General features: G+C 42.9%; 1 long non-coding RNA gene across 1 annotated transcript in view; it reads right to left on the bottom strand.

The window, feature by feature from the left end:
• Positions 1 to 22,982, bottom strand: part of LOC139362826 (uncharacterized) — a 228,188-nt gene that overhangs the window by 102,631 nt on the left and 102,575 nt on the right. The gene's annotated exons all lie outside the window — the stretch shown is intronic.

The following is a 22,982-nucleotide window of genomic DNA, read 5'->3' as shown; positions in this document are numbered from 1 at the left end:
ACCTCTGCATTCTTAACGCCATCCTATTTTGCTAAAATATGCTAGTAAATGACACCCTGGTAAAGAAGAAATGGAGAATGCCATAGTCTAATAATTGGCCTCCTAAAATTCACACCCTTTTTGCTAGATGGCAGGAGTGAGAATGACCTTTGATGTGGATGGTTGGCAGAGACACCCAGTGAGAGACCCCTCCTTGCCCTCAGAGACCTCCCCATGGAGCTGCATCTCCCAGCAGAGGAAAGCCCGAGGTAATGTCCATGCTGCAAGCCCTCCTGTAGGTGGATTATCCCTCTCCATTTCCTCCACATCCCCAGAAATCTTAGCTTTACAATCATTAAAAGTATGATACCTAAATATTAAATTCTAATAATGCGTTAGCATTATTTCTTCAACCCTAAAATGTGTCCTTGAATTGTACAGAACAGGTGTCCATTGCTATGCATTTACTGTATTTGGATTTTTATTTCATTAATTTTACTGAATAATACATGCACATCGTCAAAAGCTAAAAATGTCCAAAAGAGTATATAATGAAGATGAGGTCCCTTTCCTCGCATCCCTGCCCCACTCCCCAGGCCTTTGCTTCCCCTGCACATGAAGCAACCACTGTTTTTAGTTTTTTCTATGTTGTTCCAGAGATAGTCTACATGTATACCAGCATGTATGTATGTGTGTCTGTATGTTTATACGTGTGTGTATACACTGTATCCTTTTCAAAGTACAAGAGGTGGCACATTGTTAACACTGCTTTGCATATTGATTTTTTTTTCCATTCAACAGTATATCTTGAAGCTTGTTCAACATCACCACGTATAGATTGTGCCATAATTGAACCAGTCCCCTACTGATGGACAATTGTGTTGTTCCTAATTTTTTGAAATTATAAACAAACCGCAGAGAACATCCTCAAGCATACTTATTTGGATGCAACACACATATCTGTGGGTTAAATCCTAGTATTATAAAATGCAAAACTATAAAACTCCTAGAAGGTAACAGAGGACAAGACCTAGATGACCTTTGGTATGACATGACTTTTTAGATACAATACCAAAGGCATAATTAATGCAAAAAAATTTTAATGCACTTCATTAAAATTAAAAAACTAGGCTGGGAGTGGTGGCTCATGCCTGTAATCCCAGCACTTTGGGAGGCTGAGGTGGGTGGATCACCTGATATCAGGAGTTTGAAACCAACCTGGCTAACATGGCAAAACCCCGTCTCTATTGAAAATACAAGAGTTAGCCGGCATGGTGGTACACACCTGTAATCCTTGCCACTCAGGAGATGGAGGCACTTGAATCGCTTGAACCTGGGAGGCAGAGGCTGCAGTGAGCCGAGATGGCGCCACTGCACTCTAGCCTGGGCAACAGAGAGAGACTCTGCCTCAAAAATTAAATTAAATTAAATTAAAAATTTCAAATGTCTGCAAAAGACATTTTCTTTTTCTTTTTTTTTTTTTTTTGAGATGGAGTATCACCCTGTCGCCCAGGCTGGAGTGCAATGGCGCAATCTCGGCTCACTGCAACCTCCACCATCAGAGTTCAAGCAATTTTCTTGCCTCAGCCTCCTGAGCAACTGGGATTACAGGCACATGCCACTACACCTGCCTAATTTTTTGTATCTTTAGTAGAGATGGAATTTCACTACGTTGGTCAGGCTGGTCTCGAACTCCTGACCTCGTGATCTGCCCGCCTTGGCCTCTCAAAGTGCTGGGATTACAGGTGTGAGCCACTGTGCCTGGCCAAGACATTATCAAAAGAATGAAATAACAAGCTACCGATCTGGAGGAAATACTACATTTACAAAAGGCATACCTTATAAAGCACTTTTATCCAAAATACACAAATAATTCTTAAAATTCAACATAAGGAAACAACCTAATTTTAAAATGGACCGAAGACCTTAGCAGATACTTCACAAAAGAAGATATACAAATGGCAAATAAGCACATGAAAAGATGCTCCACATCATATGTCATTAGGGAAATGCAAATTAAAACAATGAAATACCACTGTGTACCCATGAGAGCAGCCAAAACCCAGAACGCTCACACCACCAAAGGCTGGTGGGGATGTGGAGCAAGGGGAACTCTCATTCATTATTGGCGGGAATGCAAAAGGATAGTACTTTGGAAGACAGTTTGTCGGCTTCTTACAAAACTAAACATAATTTTACTATACAATCTAGCAATTGTGCTCCTTGTTTTTACCCAGTGGAGTTGAAAACTTAGGTTCACACAAAAAACAGCACATGGGGCCAGGCACAGTGGCTCACGCCTGTAATCCCAGCACTTTGGGAGGCCAAGTCAGACAGATCATGAGGTCAGGAGATCAAGACCATTCTGGCCAACATGGTGAAACCCTGTCTCTACTGAAAATACAAAAATTAACCGGGTGTGGCAACATGTGCCTGTAGTCCCAGCTACTTGGGAGGCTGAGGCAGGAGAATTGCTTGAACCTGGCAGACGGAGGCTGCAGTGAGCCGACATCACACCACTGCACTCCAGCCTGGGCTTTAAATATAAAAATACAAAAATTAGCTGGGTGTGGTGGTGCGCACCTGTAGTCCCAGCTACATGGGAGGCTGACGCAGGAGAATCACTTGAACCTGGGAGGCGGAGGTTGCAGTGAGCCAAGATTGTGCCACTGCACTCCAACCTGGTGACAGAGTGAGACTCCATCTCAAAAAAAAAAAAAAGACAGCACATGGATGTTTATAGCAGCTTCATTCATAATGACCAAAACTTGGAAGCAGCTAAGGTGTCCTTCAGAAGGTGACTTGATAAATAAACCATAGTACATCCAGACAATGGAATATGATTCCACACTAAAAAGAAATGAGTTATCAAGCCAGGAAAAGACATGGGAGAATGGAGGAATCTTAAATGTATATTACTAAGTGAAAGAAACCAATCTGAAAAGGCTACCTAGTGTAGAATTCCAAGCATATGACATGCTAGAAAAGGCAAAACTGTGCAGAAAGTAAAAGATCAGTGGTTGCCAGGGATTGGGGGTGGGTAAGAAAGGGAAGGGTAAAATGGCAGAGCACAGAGGATTTTAAGGTCAATGAAATGATGCTGTATGGGGCTATAATGCTAGAGACAGGTCATTATATATTTGTTAAAACCCATAGAATGTACAACACCAAGAGTGATCCCTAATGTAAACTGCAGACTTTGGGTGAAAATGTGTCAGAGGAGGCTCATCAATTGTAATAAATGTACCGCTGTGGTAGAGGTGGTTGATAATGGGCGAAACCATGCATGTGTGGGGGCAGAGGCTATATGGGAACTCTTCATGACTCTGCTCAGTTTTACTATAAATCTAAAACAACACTAAAAAATAAAGTTTATTTACTTATTTATTTATTTTTGAGATGGAGTCTCGCTCTGTCACCCAGGCTGGAATGCAGTGGTGCATCTTGGCTCACTGCAGCCTCCGCCTCCCGGGTTCAGCAATTCTCCTGCCTCAGCCTCCTAAGTAGCTGGGACTACAGGCACATGCTGCCATGCCCAGCTAATTTTTGTATTTTTAGTAGAGATGGGGTTTCACCATGTTGAACAGGATGGTCTTGATCTCCTGACCTCGTGATCTACCCGCCTCGGCCTCCCAAAGTGCTGAGATTACAGGCGTGAGCCACTGCGCCCGGCAATAGTCTGTTTTAAATAAATCCTAGTATTACCATTGCTGGGTCAAAGGGCATGTGGATTTTAAATTTTGACTGGTAATGTTTTTGTCTACCTGAAAAGTGTCAGGGGGATGAAGGTTAAAGAATAACTAAGAGGCATGTTATTAAAATTGCACTAAAAAGTATGTTTTAAGCAACTTTATACTGTATTGAAAAAGTACAGAGCTGTTCACATATAAACTATTCTGTGAAAACTTCTAGTGCACAAAAACAATAGTAGCATTTATCAACCCCTTACTACCCAGAGTAGCACTCTGCTTGCTACATACAATCTCATCTTATTGTTAGAACACTCCATGAGGTGCAATCATCATCCCTAACTTCTGAATGAGGGAAATAAAAGCACAGAGATGTTAAGTAACTCACCTAAGGCCACATAGCTAATACGTGCCAGGGCCAAGACTTGAACCCAGACTATGTGATTCCAGAGCCTCAAGCTCAACCACCATGCTGCCTGCCTTACAGTAATTCAGAGGGAACACAGAAATCCTGATTTCTAGATGTATTCACATTAAGATTTTTTTTTTCAGAATACTACTATACCATTAGCATAAAGCCAGAAATAAGCCTCAATAACACAAAATTATCGCTGCTTATTCTGTGCCACTGGATCTTGAATGTAATAAATAGGTTGAGCCTATCTTTTCTAGATTCTGGGTTCTTTCATTTAGGGCTGTGCTCCAGGTTCATCCTCTACCCATCTGCACCCTGCCCTGTGTCTCTGGGGGCTGGCATCTAAGGACAGTGTCACTGGCTCTGGTTTGGTTTGGCCAATGGTAGGAAGTGGAAGGAGATGGAATGGCAGGAGTTGAGAAAGGTCAGGGTATTTATTTTACTGTTTCCCCCTCTTCTGGGCTGAAGTCTACAATAGCTAAGTCTTTACATCTGATTCTTGCTTCAGACCACTAACTCTCAGATACTGCTTATGTGATTTGCTCAAGGAGCAGCTTTTCCAACCTGAACCTTTGATTGCTTTGGGGGACTCTGTTTACCCTACTACACTCTCCAAAATTCTAACTCTGCCGGCAGAAGTCACCTGTCTCTCTAGACGGAGTGTGTGTGCTTCCATCTTCTCAGGAACAGCCAATAGTTTTCTGCATGCTATGACAAGAGAAGGACTGTTTTTGGAAAGATTCTTTTGGTGGGGTCACTGCCTTCTTGTGATAGGGGATACTCCCACCTTCGCCTTCCCTTTGTGCAGATACGCAACGATCCTGTGCAAAGCTATTACCTGGCCCTCTAATAAAAGTTTCTTTGGGTGTTACTCTCTCTTGAATCACTTTAATCACAGATTATATTTCTTTTCTTTTCTTTTTTCTTGAGACAGGGTCTCACTCTGTTGCCAAGGCTGGAGTGCAGTGGTGCAATCAAGGCTCACTGCAGCCTTGACTCCTGCTAGGCTCAAGCAATCCTCCCACCTCAGCCTCCCAAGTAGCTGGGACCACAGGCATGCACCACCACACCAGGCTAATTTTTGCATTTTTTGTAGAGACAGAGTCTCATCATGTTGCCCAAGCTGGTCTCAAACTCAAGCAATCTGCCTGCCTTGGCCTCCCAAAGTGCTGGGATTACAGGCATGAGCCATAGCACCTGTCCCGCAGATTACATTTTCAACGATAGATGCAGCAATACTCCTATCCCAGGTGCTCTTCTACACTGTGACCTTGACGCTCCTCCCACTGAGAGGTGGGTTTTTTGCAGCCTCCCCCTGCCCCCACCCCCGCCACCTTGGGTCTGAGTGAGCTTGTGATTGTTTCTACCAGTAAAGTACACTAGAAGGAATGGGCTGTGAAGAAAGGGCCATGGAGCTTTGGCCTAGTCTTTTAGAATTCTGCCTTTCCAAAGGCCCCCTATCAGGACCCTTCCTTTCAAAACTGAGCCTCCAGGCTGCGAGATGCCCACACTGTGTGGGATGCTGTGTACCACAGGTCCAGTGGAGCCAGCCGCCTACATATCAGCTCAGGCACCAATGAGTGAAGAACCCATGCGGGAAGTGGATCCTCCAGTTACCACGACATATCATACTACATACGGCCCCTAGCTTATGAGGGCTCAACTTAGGAGTTTTCAACTTTAAGATGGTATGAAAATCATATGCATTCAACAGAAACTGTACTTTGAATTTTGATCTTTTCCCAGCCTAGCGACATGCCCTGTGATCCTCTCTCATGCTCCCAGCCAGCCACGCAATCACAAGGGTAAACAACCCATACCCGACCATGTACTGCGTTGCCAGCATTTCTTAGATACTGTGTTCCGTGTTTTCACATCCCATCATGTCTGCGAAACACCCATCTGTGTCTAGGCTAACGTAAGTGTTCTGAACGTGCTTAAGGCAGGCTAGGCTAAGCTATGGTGTTTGGCAGGTTAGGAGAATTAAATGCATTTTCTACTTAGCAATATTTTAAACTTATGATAGGTTTCTGGGGATGAAATTCCATTGTAAGTCAATAAGTGTCTGTATTCCAGCCTCTCACGGTTCATATCTTCCCAGCTGAGGCACCAGGCATCATAGAACAGAGAAGAACCATCCTTACTGTGCCATTCCTAGTACTTGGCCCTTGGAACCTGTGAGTATAATACATGGCTGTAGTTTTATACCACTGAGTTTGGGGTAGCTTGTTATGTGTTCACAGTAATAGGGACATGAGCACACTTTATACCTAATGCTGGGTGCTCATGTTCCTGTCACTGTGACTGTATAACAGTACGTGGTGACTGATTCATTTAGAAACTGATTCTAATCAGCAGCTGGCTGATTCATTTAGAAACACATAATTCCCAAGGCCCAAACTGTTTTTATTTTTATTTTACTTTAAGTTCCAAGATACAAGTGCAGAATGTATAGGTTTGTTACATAGATATACATGTGCCATGGTGGTCTGCTGCACCTATCAACCCATCATCTAGGTTTTAAGTCCCACATGCATTGGCTATTTGTCCTAATGCTCTCTCCCCTTGCTCCGCACTGCCTAGCAGGCCCTGGTGTGTGTTGTTCCCCTCCCTGTGTCCATGTGTTTTCATTGCTTAACTCCCTCTTATAAGTGAGAACATGCAGTGTTTGGTTTTCCATTCCTGTGTTAGTTTGCTGTGGATGATGGCTTCCAGCTTCATCCATGTCCTGCAAAAACAGATCTCATTCCTTTTATGGCTGCATAGTATTCCATGGTATATATGTGATACATTTTCTTTATCCAGTCTATCATTGATGGGCATTTGGGTTGGTTCCAAGTCTTTGCTATTGTAAATAGTGCTGCAGTAAACATACGTGTGAATGAGTCTTTAGAGTAAAATGATTTATATTCCTTTGGGTATTATACAGAGTAATGGGATTGCTGGGTCAAATGGTATTTCTGGTTCTAGATCCTTGAGGAATCGCCACACTGTATTCTACAGTGGTTGAACTATTTACATTCCCATCAACAGTGTAAAAGTGTTCCTATTTCTCCACAGCCTCACCAGCATCTACTGTTTCCTGACTTTTTAATAATCACCATTCTGACTGGTGTGAGATGGTATCTCATTGTGGTTTTGATTTGCATTTCTCTAATGATCAGTGATGTTGAGTTTTCTCATATGTTTGTTGGCTGCATAAATATCTTCTTTTGAGAAGTATCTGTTCATATCCTTTGCCCACTTTTGAATGACTTATTTTTTCTTGTAAACTTGTTTAAGTTCCTTGTAGATTCTGGATATTAGACCTTTGTCAGATGGGTAGATTGCAAAATTTTTCTCCCATTCTATAGGTTGCCTGTTCACTCTGATGATAGTTTATTTTGCTGTCCAAGGCCCAAACTTAAACAACATCCCCCTCTCCACCTTTATTTCAGAAGGAGGTGAGATCAAAGAAGTTCAGATTTTTCTCCAATCATCCATTCAGTGTTTTGAGAACAAGCATGAGTATTTAAAATCAAAAGAATACTATAAACCTCAATTCATAATGCTAAAATTCTGGTGCTACTTTTATAATGTGGGGTTGCAAGTTTTCTTTCCGTTGCTACAGTTCCCTCTAATCTTGCAGCCATCTGTCCCTGCCCTGATGAAAGTATTATAGAATACCCTTTTGTCCCTGACCCTGCTGGGAATACACACGTTAGCTTGAACCACATGAAATTGCCATTTTGTAGGTCATAAATGGTTAAGTATCAGTAATTGTATGTGGTTCAACCTAATAGTAACTTCCAACTCCATATATATATATATACACACACACACACACACACACATACACACACACACATATATACACATATATGTATATATACAAATTATATATATCTCATTGAATTATACCCTTAGCTCTCAATCTAACTGGTACTTGCTTCCTGCCTTCCGCTTCTGTCTCCACCCCATCTACGCTAGATTTTTCTATATCATATCATCTTGTTCTTTCTTCCACAGCACTTAATTATGAGTGTGTTTATTATTTAATGTCTAATACTCTTAACTAGACTTACATAAACTTTACAAGAGCTGCATATCCCTGTATCCCAGCCCCTGGGACAGACCTGGCACATCATAGACACTCAGTAAATGTAATCTGAATTAATGTATATATAATGTGGCTCTCTTCATCTGCAGACAATGTTTTTTTCTGTTGCCAGAGTGTCCTGTACACAGTGTGGTCCTTGCCATTGTATCTGGATTGGAATTTAAGCTATTAGAACAACGAATGGTTCTAATCCTACAGAGAATACTCAAGATACCACGTAACTCTTCCTTTCCTGTCTTTCCAGCTCTTAGGATACTTTAAAAGTCACAGTTTAGTGGGGATTCACACACTCATCCATTTAATCTTTTTTGTATTCATCTATCCATGTATCCATTCATCTATCTATTTGAATGCTGAGCACTCACAATGTAGCCTTTTCTACTTGCCTGGAACCATATCTTACCCATGAGAGGGGACACCAAACTCAATAAGGCTTGGTGCCATCCCCAGTGAGCTCATGTAAGCAGAAATTGAAACAGAGCTGATAAGTGCTATTACAACAACTCGTAAAAAGTATCATTGGAACACAATGAGGGACATGACTAATTACTGGCAGGAGAAGTAAAGAAGGCTTCACAGAGGTAGTATTCACTGGACCTTGAAAAGTAGGAGTTCACTGGGTTGGAGGCAGAAGCTATACAGGCAAAAGGAAAGCCTAAAAAAATAGAATAAACCCAATAGTCTTAGATGTGACCAAAATAAATCAGGGAGTAGATGAGTATTTGTTAACCCTTTATTCTGAATGTAGCCTCAGACCACAGAGGGCTCTCTCCTTATTTCCTAAATATAGAACATGTTGTGCATTTGTTACCCACATTCATGCACAACTAATTCCATTTTCATAAACTTTATTGATTCTACCATGCCCTTCACAGCCACTGATTTTATATACTCTTCCCATCAACTTTAAGTTTATCATTTCACTTTGTACATATTGTAGTAATTGGATTGCGTGCCTTAATGGCGCGATAAGTTTTTGCACACTTTGCCAGTGACACTGCTGACTTAACACAGTTTGTCTCACTTACTTTACTGCATTGTTCTTATTAATTCTTCTACAGCCAACTAAGTATTTCTCCTGGGAATTGCCTGGGAGACAGAAAGTCTTATTTCTGTCCCACTTTGCTATTCCTAGAGATGAGTAGAATTTCAAATTATTCTTACTTTCCAGTAAATACAAATCAGGGGTTGTTTCAGTTATCTATTGCTGCATAACAAACAACCTGAAAACACAGTAGTCTAAAATAACAGCGGGCATTTGCTATATTTCACAATTCTGTGGGTTGACTGTGCTCAACTGGGTGGTTCTTCTGCTTCATGTTGGTGTTGGCTGGGTCTATAGTCATTTGGAGGCTTCACTGGGCTGGAATGTTGAAGCCGGATCACTGACATGGCTGGCAGTGGTCACTGGCTATCGGCTATAAGCTCGGTGCTGTTGACCAGACCACCTTAGGAGGACCCCTCCATGCAGCCTCTCATAGCACGGTGTCTGGATTCTAAGAGGGAACATTTCCAGCACATAAAAGCAGAGACTGCAGATCTCTCAAGGCTTAGCCTCAGAAGTTATGCAGTGTGACTTCTGCTACTTTTCATTGGATGAAACAAGTTACAGGGCCAGCCCAGATTCAAAGTGAAAGAGTACAGACTCTACCTCTCCATGAGAGTAGTGGTAGAGAATTTGCAGCCATCTTTAATTCATTACAGGCAGATAAATTCCTTTCTGAGGACATAATGTACCACAAAGGGTATCTCTGACATTGCCCTATTGTTCTGCAAATGTACTAGTGCATTACATTTCTTAGAAAATCACCTAAAGGCCCGGCCCTTCTCCCACTTTTAATGTATCTTACTATTATGGAAAGTAATTAGGTTCAGGAACTGTGCATTTCTTTGCACTTCTAGCTTATTGCTATTGATGACCATTAGTAAATAAAAGCATTTCATTTTTTAATTTCTCTTTTTTCTTTATTGCATTCTTGGTTGAAATAATACCTCTATATCCTGTATGAACTAATCAAAAAGAGCTCTAATCAACGCAGGGGAGCATATGTAAATAGTCTCTCTTGAAAACAAAAGTGTAAACATAAGCACAATTTGCTAATTATTCTGATCTCATGTTGAGATGAACTCTTAGTCATGACATTTATCCAAGACAATATTTTTCTAAACAAGTATTTTTCGAAACAAACCTGGTATTTCCTTTAAATTCATTTACTCCTTCCTTCCTTCCTTTTCCTTTCCTTCCTTTCCTTCCTTTCCTCCCTCCCTCCCTCCCTTTTGAATGCTTTGACTTGCATCGCCCACTTTGGCACTGTTGATAGAAAGATGAATGAAACAGAGACCCTGCCTTCAATGACCTCACTATCTGAGGAACTAAAATGTATACAACTTTATATACAGCATGCTAGATAATGATGAGGGCAATCATGGTATAAAGCAAGGGGTGAGGAAACACAGGAAAAAGGGAGTCAATTCTGCCCAGGAGCATCAGGGAAGGCTTTGCAGAGCATATGGGAGAGTGACCCATGCCAGCAGAAGGGCAGCAGAGGACTGGGCAACACAGGGTGAGGCTACATTGAGAACAGCATTGATTGCCGCACTTTGGCCAACTTCTTACAAGTGGTGATGAGAGAGCAAAGGCTTTTGGTGGGTTTTGTTTTTGTTTTTGTTTTTTGAGACAAGGTCTCGTTCTGTCACCCAGGCTGTATGTAGTGCAGTGGTGTCGTCATAGTTCACTGCAGCCTCAAACTGCTGGACTCAAGTGATCCTCCCACCTCAGCTTCCCAAGTAGCTGGGACCACAGGTATGTGCCACCATGACTGGCTAGTTTTTTCAATTTTTTTATAGAGATGGGGGTCTCACTATGTTGTCTAGACTGGTCTCAAACTCCTGCTCTCACGGGATTGTCCCGCCTTGACCTCCCAAAGTGCAGGTTTACAGGCATGAGCCACTGCACCCAGCTGGCAAAGACTTTTAATAAATGCCTCCAGGTTGGTCCCACTCTGTTGGGGCATATCTGGGCACTAGGCCCTCCAGTTTACCTCTTTGTACCCAGCTGCTTCTCCTGCCCATGGAATCATGATGTGATTGGACTTCCTTCTCAGGCTTCCCATCCTTCTTGGCTCTCATCATTGTGCTCCTGCGTCGTGGGGCTCCCCCAGCATGTCCCATCAGAGATGTTCCCTCTGCCACTCTGCCCTCCCCCAGCATCCCCATCTCCTAGTAAGCCATCTGATCCTTTGCCTTGTTGGGGTAGGAGGTTAGAGAGCCAGAGCCTACGCAAGCAAGGTCACTGAAATGGTCTCAAAAAAGAGAAAATAGAAAATGTGAAGACTTCTTGTTGTCGCCCCACCTTTATGCTTCCCACTCTCTGAGGTCCTGCTCCCTGGAGAAACCCTCCTGTCCTTCAAGGATGGCACCTCTGTGACCTGGTCCCTGATCTGTCGGGGTCGCTGCAATTTCCTCTTAACCCTGACAGCATTTAAGCCTTTTAGGGAAATGATCACGGTCTGCACTTGTGTCAGAGTTGTCATTTTTCAGTTTGTCTTGTCCCATTTCCTGCCCACTCACTCTATCCATGTTTTTTGAGGGCAAGATGCATCTTGAATGCTTTTAAAACACTTCAAATAAACAGGACATGGGCACTGTAGTAAATGCAAATAAGCAAAAAGAAGGAAAGAAAAATGATCAATGATGCCACCACTGTTAACATTTTGGTATGTCTTTTGTCCTTTATTTTGATATGCCTTTTTTTCTTTGTATATTTATATATGAAATTTTTTAAAAGCCCCATTACATGTGCTGTTGAGCCTTGTATGTAGTAGGACCCCAGGAAATGTTTGTTAGATGAATTTTCAGTGAGTAAATGAGTGAAAAGTGATCTACTGAATGATTCTTTGGAAATCTTCCCAGGAGATAACTCATCCCGAGAAAGAATGTGTGACTGACTCCTAAGAGGAGAACGGCTCCAGAATCTTATCTAAATGTGTAGCAAATGAAGATAATTTTGAAACTTAATTCACCAACTCATCCACTTACTTGTTGAGTACCTACCAGGTGTTGGGCTTCTATGCTGGTCATTAGGTGCAGTAATAGTGGAAGCTCTGGTGACCGATTCAGCATTTTGGAAGAGTGTAAAGACAAGTTTGTGAGAGAATTTCAGCACTGTTATGTGGGGAGGGGGTTCCCAGCTGTTAACATTCATCCTCATGTCTGTTTGGTGGTTATAGCCTTGGAGCGGACCTGTGTCTATCAGGGGCTCTTAGCTCAGTCACTTGGCCCTGCCAACCATCCAACCTACTTTTCTTTAATTCCTGGGGCCTCCCAGGAGACATTCCCTCTGAAGATAGAATGCACAGAATGTCAGCCGACTCTCCTGATTCTCTGGGCAGAGTGTGTTCGTATATAGCCAGCCTGGCTTACTAGTCAGTCTCTGGGGAGTTTAACAAGGATGGGGGCCCCCTGAATCCTGGCACCTCTTTGAAAACTAACAGAGCTGAAGACCAGATTCTGTGGGCAGGTCAGGGCAGTCAGAGGCAAGGACCTGGGTGGGTCACCGTTTTTCAGCCTGCCAAACCCTCCCAGTCCCCTACGATACAATGTTAGGGCCTGAATGACGTGGCTGCTGAAACTCTCGGCCCCAGGAACAGGAATCAGAATTAAAATTTCAAAGCCCTATATAATCTGTAAAGGTGCATGTAAACAGTATTACTGCCGTCATTATGAGTACCGGAATTCTGCAAGTGCTTGGCGGTAAGGAGCCTGTGTGTTTTTCATTTCCTCTAAGACACTTAGAATAGCCATTTGGTGGCCAATATGTTCTCAATAGCTGCTGCTGAATAGTAATAATATGTGGTTTATGCAATATCCACGCTTATACCTTCAAATAAACATTTTTTCCCAAGCATTGGAATCCATGGACAACTTTGAATGGTGCACCAAAGTTCCAGAGTTCTTTATTGATCTTTTCTTTCCATTTTGGGATTTTAACAAAACGGTTGTTGGATATTAAAATCCACATAACATGAGAGCATAGGAGCATCATTAAAGATGAGAAATTATTGGGACAATGAGATACCTGACACCAGTCAGGGTGGCTATAATAAAAAGATGGATAATAACAATTTCCACACGGAGATGTGGAAAAATCAGAACCCGCATACACCAGTGATGAAAATGTAAAGCAGCCGGGCGCGGTGGCTCAAGCCTGTAATCCCAGCACTTTGGGAGGCTGAGACGGGCGGATCACAAGGTCAGGAGATCGAGACCATCCTGGCTAACACGGTGAAACCCCGTCTCTACTAAAAAAATACAAAAAGCTAGCCGGGCGAGGTGGCGGGCGCCTGTAGTCCCAGCTACTCGGGAGGCTGAGGCAGGAGAATGGCGTGAACCCGGGAGGCGGAGCTTGCAGTGAGCTGAGATCCGGCCACTGCACTCCAGCCTGGGCGACAGAGCGAGACTCCGTCTCAAAAAAAAAAAAAAAAAAAAAAAAAAAAAAAAGAAAATGTAAAGCAGTGCAGCCACTTTGGAAAATAGTTTGGCAGTTCCTCAAAATGTTAAGAATAGATTTATCACATGACCCAGCAATTCCTCTTCTAGGTCTATAACAGAGAGAATTGAAAGCAAGTGTACAGAAACTTGTACATAAATGTTTGTGGCATCATTATTGATACAGCGCAAAGGTGGGAACAACCCAAATGTCCATGGATGGAGAAATGGGTAAATAAAATCTGGTACGTACATACAACGGAAGGTTATTCCACCAGAAAGAGGAGTAGATGCTGATAATGTTGCACCATGATGGACCTTGAAAACACAGCGTGGTGTGAAAGAAACAAGTCACAGAAGAATATATATGGTATGATTTTGTTGATATTAAATGTTCAGAGACAGAAATAGTGGTTTCCTGGAACTGCATGGGCATGTACGTGTGTGCGTGCATGCGTGTGTGTGTGTGTGTGTGTGTGTGTGTGTGTGTGTGTAGGGGGAATGGGCATGTAGAAAGAGAAAGGAGGGTGACTACTAAGGGGTATGGGGTTGGGGGATAAAAATGTTCTAAAATTGTGGTGATTGCACAACTCTGTAAATACACTGAAAAATATCAAGCCAGGTGCAGTGGCTCACACCTATAATCCCAGCACTTTGAGAGGCCAAGGTGGGAGAGCCCTTGAGCTCAGGAGTTCAAGACCAGCCTGGACAACATAGCGAGACTTCGTCTTTACTAAAAATAAAACATTTAGCCAGGTGTTGGGGTGTGTGCCTGTGGTCCCAGCTACTCCCAGGGGGATAGTGGGGGGGGGGGTAAGGTAAGAGGATTGCTTGAATCCAGGAGGTTTTTAAAAAGCAGTTGTTTTTAAAAAAGATGATCAAGCAGATAATTTTAGAAGCAGCTCAACTTTTGTTAATGTTCATTTATCTTCTAGTTTGATCATCCTTTCATAATGAGCTCCACAACTGCAAAACTGAAGCTGTGACACCCACTACACTTGTCTCCCTGGACTCTGGAAGGGGCTGCAAGTGAGGTTTGCATCTGACTCAGCCTGCCTTCCTTTCCCAGAATCCTTAGTGGGCCGTTTGCCTATTCTGCAGCCTTCGCCTTGGTCCCTTAGGCTCTATAAATCACACTTTCCATTCTGACCTCTCATTTTAAAGTGATCTGAGATATTTTGAATAAAGGATGAGGCAGCACATAAAAATAACTAGTATTGTACCGATTTGTCTCATCTGGTAGTTTGTGATACATATTTGTAAAGTTCTAGCAAATGTGAGAAGCCACAGAAAATTGCCTTTTGTCCGAATACAGGAGCTAGATTTTTTTTCTTTTATGTTATTGATCAGTGAGGTAGGTGCAATGATATTTTATTTCATAGTTTTCCTGCAGTAGCAACACCCACCCAGCCTGCTGCAACTGCCCGGCCAACTAAATGAGCCAGTCATTCTACAGGAACGTCAGCCATGGAAAAGTCGAGCTTGCTGGATTCATGGGCCAGGCAGCTCCATTTCCCCAAACTGCAAATGCAACTTGAACTATACGACTTACTAAGGGAGCACTTTGTTACAGACAAGTTCGAAGACTCTGTTTGACAGTTGAAGTCAGACCGTTTTGATTTTTACATAAAGATAGTTAAACATTGTCTTGACAGGTTTATTCTAATTTGGTAAAGGCAATAATTTTATGGGATGGTAACTGTTTCCTTGCAGTCATGATTCCTGCTGTTACTCTTGCATTTTCTTCTAATTGGCAGATTGATGGGTTCCCAAGAATTTGCTTAAAAACCATTTGCAGAGGAAGAGGGACAAATCAGAGGGTCGTGCTTTCTCTCCTGAAAGACCACTTCTAGTAGTGTGGGCAAGGGGTCTATTTTTACTCACAATTTACAAATTATTTTTGGCATATTAATAGACTTTTGCCTATTTAAATTTAATTTGTATGAAGGCAATAAATGTGCTTAGTTTAAAAGTCAAATAATACTACAGGACTTATGAAGAAAAACAGCAATCCTTTCCCGACTCAACCTCCTCCTTCAATTCCTGTTTCCCAAAGGAAATTCCTTTCATCTCTTTAGCCGTTCCTCCTGCTATGTACCTTCATATTTCTAAATAACAACATTATACTGTTTTCTCTTTTTCACTTACAGATATCACCCACTGAATTCCTGCTATGAAAGATCAGAATTGAGCTTTCTTATATTCCTCTGCCCTGTTATCCTTGAAACTTTTTTCCTGCTCTTCTGTGGAAAATCCTCTGGCTTTTATTTATTTTTATTGTGGTTGTTGTTAATCTCACGTCTCTCTCTTTCTTGACAACAGTCTTGGTTTGGTGGAGTGCGTCTTCTAGTGACTTCTCAAAAAGTGATATATGGAAGGTACATTTTGAGGCCTTGTCTTAACCCCCTCATCCTCAATTGAAAGCTTAGCTGAGTATAAGATCCTAGTTGGAAATTATTTTCCCTTAGGATCTCAAAGGCATTTTTCCATTATCTTCTAACATGATGATGATGATGATGATTATTATTATTATTATTATTTTGAGGCAGGGTCTCACCCTGTCATTCAGGCTAGAGTGCAGTGACGTGATCACAGCTCACTGTAGCCTCTATCTCCTGGGCTCAAGCAATCTTCCCACCTCAGCCTCCCAAGTAGCTAGGATGACAGGCATGTGCTACTACACCCAGCTAATTTTTTTTATTTTTACTTTTGTAGAGATGGAGTCCTATTATGCTGCCTACGTTGGTCTGAAACTCCTGGGCTGAAATGATCTTCCCGCCTTGGCCTGCAAAAGTGTTCGGATTGCAGGCATGAGCCACCATGCCCGGCCTGACTTCTAATTTCTGGTATTGGTATTGAGAAGACTGATCCCATATTTATTTCACCTGTGACCTGTTCTCTCTCTCCCTGTTAGAGCTCTCAGGATCTTTTCTTTATCCTCAGAACTCTGAAATATCATTATGAAATGCTTTGTTATGAGTCATTTTCATTAAGTATGCTGGGCTTTTCAGCCCATTCAATCTGAAATACTACATCCCTCAGGAAAATTTTTTGTATAATTTTTTGATAATTCCTTGGTCCATTTTATCTGTCCTGTCTTTCAGAAATTAGACCTTCTGAATTGATTCTCCAATTTTCTCTTCTCAATTTCTTTGACTATTTATTCTATTTACTGTGAGAGTTACTCAATTACCTTCTAATTCGTTTATTACATTTAAAATTTCTGTCATCATGGGTTTAATTTCCAAGAGCTTTGTCTTGTTTGCTGGATCTTCTTTCTAGTATCTGATTTTGCTTACTCTCTGAGGATATCAATCTCTATTCTGGAAGCTTTCCCCTGCTCCTTGCATTGTTTCTGTGTCCTCTACAAAGCCTGCATTATGGGACAGCTAACTCAATGTGCAGCTTGAGCCAAAGAAACAGAAGGAAATCACGATTGAAACCTGCTTCTTTTTGCCCCTGAAGACACTGCTCCATAGTGAATCTCTTTGTAAAACATTTGACTTCTCCTTCCTTTCAGTGCTGTTGCTTTTTCCTTAATCAAGTGTCTTAGATTTTAATCAAAATTGGTATTGGTCAGGACTCTCCGGAGAAACACACACACACACACACCCACACACACACCCACCCCCTAATGGTTCTCTCTCTCTCTCTCTCTCCATGTATATATGAAACTTGGAAACCACCTATTTGTCATTCTTGTTATGTATATGCATATGGAGAGAGTGAGAGAGATTATAAGGAATTGGCTAATGAAGGCTGGCAAGTCCCAAACCTGCAGAGTAGACCAGCAGGCTAGAGACCCAGAGAAAAGCTGATGTCGCACTTTAAGTCCAGCTATCATTTGGTGGATTTTCTTCTCTTCTAGGTCTGAACTTAAAAAGAAAAGAAAAACAAACAGAAACTCTCTGAAACTGTCCTTATTCTCACAGCTTCTAATATCACCCCTGTGGGAATCCATAGTGCCTCAACGTGATTTCTAAATCGTTCTGTACACAAGACCTGGTTCTGCCTCAACTACCACCTACAGGACAGTTCCCCTTGAAGATTTTGGTGCTTCAAATGTAACACTTTCACACCAATCTAATATCAAACCAATTTTCCACAATAGGAACTTCTCGCTCCAGCAGCCACTCTTCTCGCAGTCTCTCAGGTTGAGACTCAGAAACCACATGTTCATCATTCTCACCTTGTCCCAACAGCCATTAGCACCCAGCTGATGCTCCCTGGGAACTGTTCTATTCCCTCCCCATTCGCTGTTACCCTCTCGATGTGGGATGTGCTTGGTCATGTTCTGTGCTCCAGGGACTGTAGTGAGGCCCAGCACTGTGAAAGGTATAAGACATGGTCACTGTTCAAGGAACTCACAATCTACAACCTGGAAGCACATGACACGGCTGGCTTGTAAGTCACCTCAAGTTAGGGGTGTGTCTGGGCATTGTTTAGATGCCTGTTGTTGCAGGTTGGGCTACCCAGGAAGCAGGCTCTGAGGCGTAGATGAATTTGAAGGAGCTTTGTAGGGGGTGCTCTTGGGATGACACCTGAGGGAAGGGAGGGGAGGGAAGCAAGGTCGGGCAGGGGGAGGAGTCCAGCTTCGGTGTGGTCTCAATGGCAACCTTGGTAGATGCTAAGGAGAGTTCTGAAGCAGAACTTTTCAGAGTTGTCCCAGTTGGGGAATAGGGGCCAGGATGTTATACCTCCAAGGACCAGTCATTGATGCAGCAGGCCACCCCGGGAAAGGGGGTGACCTTGGATGAAGCGGCTCCCCATTGGGCGAGGCAATCTCTGAGGGCTTCTTGCCAGCAGCAGTCCCTGCAGCTGTAGAGTGGCCCTTCATCCCTTAAGGGGCCTGTGGGTGATGCAGGCCTGTGGCACCCACCAGACCTGTGGATGCTGGTATAGTCTCGACACCTCAGCATAGAGAACAAATAGGGGTTGAGTAAGTAAGCAATTCAGGAAGACTCAGGTAATCTTTTGGTAATCTCAGGTAATGCATTCTGTTTATTACATACCTATTCCCACTTCATCAGAATGGGTTAGGGATTGAATTAAAAAATGGTACGATCACAGGCCCTGCCTGAAAGAAAGAAGCTTATAGTCCGACAGAGGCTACCAAAAGGTAAGCAAACAGGACAACATAATGAGACTCAGAAAACAGAGGGTTATGGAGTAAAAACACATTTTCAAAGATGTCTTAGGACATGACAAAATGCTAAATAAAAAAAAGAGGACACTGACTATTTGTGTAAGCACTCATTTTCCAGCACACACTTTTGTTATACTGGTACCAAAAAATCCCTTGTAATTTGATTTTTAAACTAAGCAATTTTTTAAGTTGCCAGTCACCTAGAAACAATAAATGCACTGAACTTTTTATCAGTCAAGGTTCCTTCCCCATCTTCTTACGGCATTTTTTTCTTTTCTGAGTATGAAAGTTTTACAAATATATACATGGAAAAAATACTGGAAAGAAATTCATCAGAATGTTAACAGTGCTTATAACCCCCAAATTGTCAATTTACATGTATTTTTTCCCTTTAAGTTTTTTTTTTTAATTTCCCATATTTTCTACAAGTGTGAGTGACTTTTATAATCAAGCGAAATATACTTTTTAAATATAGGGTGAAAGTGTTGTGACAAAACTGTGTGAACACAGAAGATGAAAACGCAGAGCAGCAGGTGAGGGAGAGCTTCCTGGACGAGGTGTCACCTGCACCAAGCATTCAAGGAGAGCTGGGGCTGGGTGAGGAAAGGATGGTGTGCATGCTGCTGCACTTGAAGGGCACAGGCAGAAAGAACAAAATGTGCCATGAGTGTGAAGAAGCCCTAGAGTGTGAAGAAGCATGTTGGGTGAAAGGCTGAGAAACAGGGAGCCCTTGAGAGGGAAGAGATGAGGCTAGAAGGGCAAGAAAGGGCAGAGGATGAAGGGCCCCCAGGGATTAGGGATGCCGATCTGGAAGCCCACGCCAGACACTTGCACTCAACCTCTTCCAGCTTAAAAGGCTTCATGATTGAACAGGGTATTGATTAATGGATGCTGTTTTGTGGAACTAATTTAGAAGTAAAAACTGATTTAGAGTGAAAAGCTTCATGCTTGACATGAAGTTTCTCAGCCTAAGCAAAGTGACCTGACTCAGGCAGAGAAAGTGGTCTGTCAATGCGAGAGATGATATAGACATGACTACACACACACACACACACACACACACACGTACACACACACCATCCCACACCCTTAAGACTCTGGAATCTATATTTAAGAAAAAAAAAAAAGAAGAAAAGAACCAGCTCAGGTTCACTTTGCATACTTTAAAAGTAATAACCAAGATTTGCAGGTAGCCCTTATCCAGGGATCTGAACTCTCCGCAGGTCATTAACAATGTTAACTGTTAGCAGCCTGGGAATCCATTAAAAACACATGTCGGGGGCTGTGGTCATCTAATGCTGCAGGAATGCATTTGGCTGAGCACTTAACTTGCCTTTGCAGAACTCAGCACCTCTCTGTCGTCCTGTGTGCCAGCTGGGCTGGGTTCGCTGGAGACGCCCTTAGGGCTGTTTTATCTGGGGACACCCCAACTATTAGCACCCACACTCGTTTCCTGTTCCTGCCTCAATTTTGTCTGTGTCTGGGAAGAACTAGTGGGCACTGCAGGCCACTGGTTTTTCTCCTAGCCCAGTCCCTCCTTCCCTATCCCTGTGGCACTCACTGCCTACTTGGACTCTTACTACATCCAATCAGGATCTGCAATCCGCTTCCACTTGCAACCTTGCTCCCCTCCTACTTGCTTGCACCTGGCCACCTGGGCGATCTCTGAAACAGAGTTGAAGGAGTCCTTCACTGGCTCCAAACGTGAATGACCCCCAGTTACCTGTGGCAGAGTCCAACTTCCCTACCATTTTTTACATAAACCTCCTACATCAAGGTCCTTCATGGTCTGGCCAGATCTTACCCTCTGCAGACCCGTCACCTACCATCCCCCTTGGACTCCCTCCGTGCCAGCTGGCCAGGAGCACCCTGTCCACAGAGCGCAGACATTGCTGGTTCCCCCCGAGGACACTGCTCACACTTAGCTATTAAGTTGGTGCAAAATTGCAAAAGTAATGACAGTTTTGGCCTTTTTTTTTTTTTTTTTTTTTTTTTGAGACAGAGTCTTGCTCCGTCACCCAGGCTGGAGTGCAGTGGCGCGATCTCGGCTCACTGCAAGCTCCGCCTCCCGGGTTGACGCCATTCTCCTGCCTCAGCCTCCCGAGTAGCTGGGACTACAGGCGCCCGCCACCTCGCCCGGCTAGTATTTTTTTTTTTTGTATTTTTTAGTAGAGACAGGGTTTCACCGTGTTAGCCAGGATGGTCTCGATATCCTGACCTTGTGATCCGCCCATCTCGGCCTCCCAAAGTGCTGGGAGGCCATTTTTTTAAAAAAGTAATTGCAAAAACCACAATTATGTTTGCACCAACCTTTTCCAACCTTTTTTTTGCCTTCTTCTCTGCCAGGATGTGGTGGAAAGGATAGGCTTCAGAATCAGACCGGCCTGGGTTTTAATCCTGTATTAGCATCACTAAACATGTGATCTAGAACAAGGTATTTCATCTCCCTACACTTCCTCATTTGTAAAGCAAGGATCTTATTCTCTCCCTCAGAAGGCTATTGTGAGGATTATATCCAATGTTTACATAACAAAATGTACAGGGGGACATATCCTGTTGACTTAGGTTTTGACTGAATTTCCAAATGGAGACATAGGAGGAAAGGAACTCTGTATTTGAAAGAGTGGAACAAGAAACGTCCCTCCGGATTCACAAAGGGATTCAGCAAGCATGACCCTAGCAGACTTTGCAAGAGGAGGCTAGAGCTTCACTGCACTTCATAGGGCTTACATATTAAGTTTACCAGGTAGCCCCATGGGGGCCCTACTTCACTGGAGGGGAGAAGGCAGAAACCTCCCTCATGATAGATGGCAAAGCCTTTTCTAAAATACCTTCCTGCAACCTGCCCCCTATATATATAAAATATTTATTTATTTATTTATTTATTAGAGACAAGCTCTTGCTCTGTCACTTAGGCTGGATTGCAGTGGTGAGATCATAGCTCACTGCAGCCTCAAACTCCCGGGCTCAAGCGATCCTCCTGCCTCAGCCTTGTGAGTAGCTGGTATGCCAGTCATGCACCACTGTGCCTGGTGTCTTTACACAAATAAAGATGTTAGTTAAAAATCATGAAACCACAACACATGAAAGTTTCAAGGTGGAAAGGCAGAGAAAGGCAGCTGATTCCTGACAGAATGACAGGGCAGTGGCCAGGGTTGAGGTGGCAGTAGCCAAAGTGTCTTTTTTTTCAAAATCTCTGCTGAGAATGTACTGTCCATCTTCTTCTAGTCAGGGATTGACTAGTTGGTTGTAAGGTTGCCAGCTTGCTCAAATAAAGACAGGAGACTATTAAACAGGTATAGGAGTGGCTCATGGAAGTCAGGAGCAGCTGGTCTTCATGGGGATTACAGACGGCAACTGGGAAGCTGTCAGGGACTCAGGCAGATCTAAACTGCATACGAGTCTGAAGTTTTGTTTTAGGATGACTTGGACCTTATCATGTCTGCAATTAGGACTGTTTTATTTCTATTTGTAAAGGCTGGGTATCATTCTGTCATCCAGGCTGGAGTGCAGTGGCATGATCTTAGCTCGCTGCAGCCTCAAACTCCTGGGCTCAAGTAATCCTCATGCCTCAGCCTCCCAAAGTGCTGGGACTACAGCACTTGGCATGAGCCACAAAGCCTGGCTAGGACTGTTTTAATAGCTGACAGTGACCGGGAGAGACAGGCATCTAATATTGTCCAATTTCTGATAGACTGTGTTTGAAGGAGATAAATTAGGAAGCTTCCAGATTAAAGCCTACTTCTTTGGGCCCATTTAGTGAATAATTCTCTGTCATGTGTAAAAACATTTAGCACAATATTCGGCATATAATAAGTGCTCAATATAGTAGTAACAGTTATTGTAGTATTTGCACCTGGTGCCTGGCACACAGTATTATTATTAAATAGTGTTATTTAGTAATAATAATATTGTTATTATCCAGGTACACATCTCTCCCCCAGCTAGACTGGTACTCCGTTTGCTGAATTAATTTTGGCAGGTAGGGGAAGAACAGGCAGTTTGAACATGGATTCTTTGCACTCACCAATGAAGAGACATGATGTACACAGAAAATAGTGGGAACTAGAAGAATTTGTCCAATAGCAGAGCGCTACGTTTGTTGGCTCTGACAGCTGTATCTGGCTCAGATACCTGGAATTCTGCATTCTCTTCAGAATAACTTCT

Source organism: Macaca nemestrina, chromosome 4 (genome assembly GCF_043159975.1).
Source record: "Macaca nemestrina isolate mMacNem1 chromosome 4, mMacNem.hap1, whole genome shotgun sequence".
NCBI lineage: Eukaryota > Metazoa > Chordata > Mammalia > Primates > Cercopithecidae > Macaca > Macaca nemestrina.
Note: the sequence above shows the minus strand (reverse complement) of the source record. Positions and strands in the feature narration are given on the sequence as shown.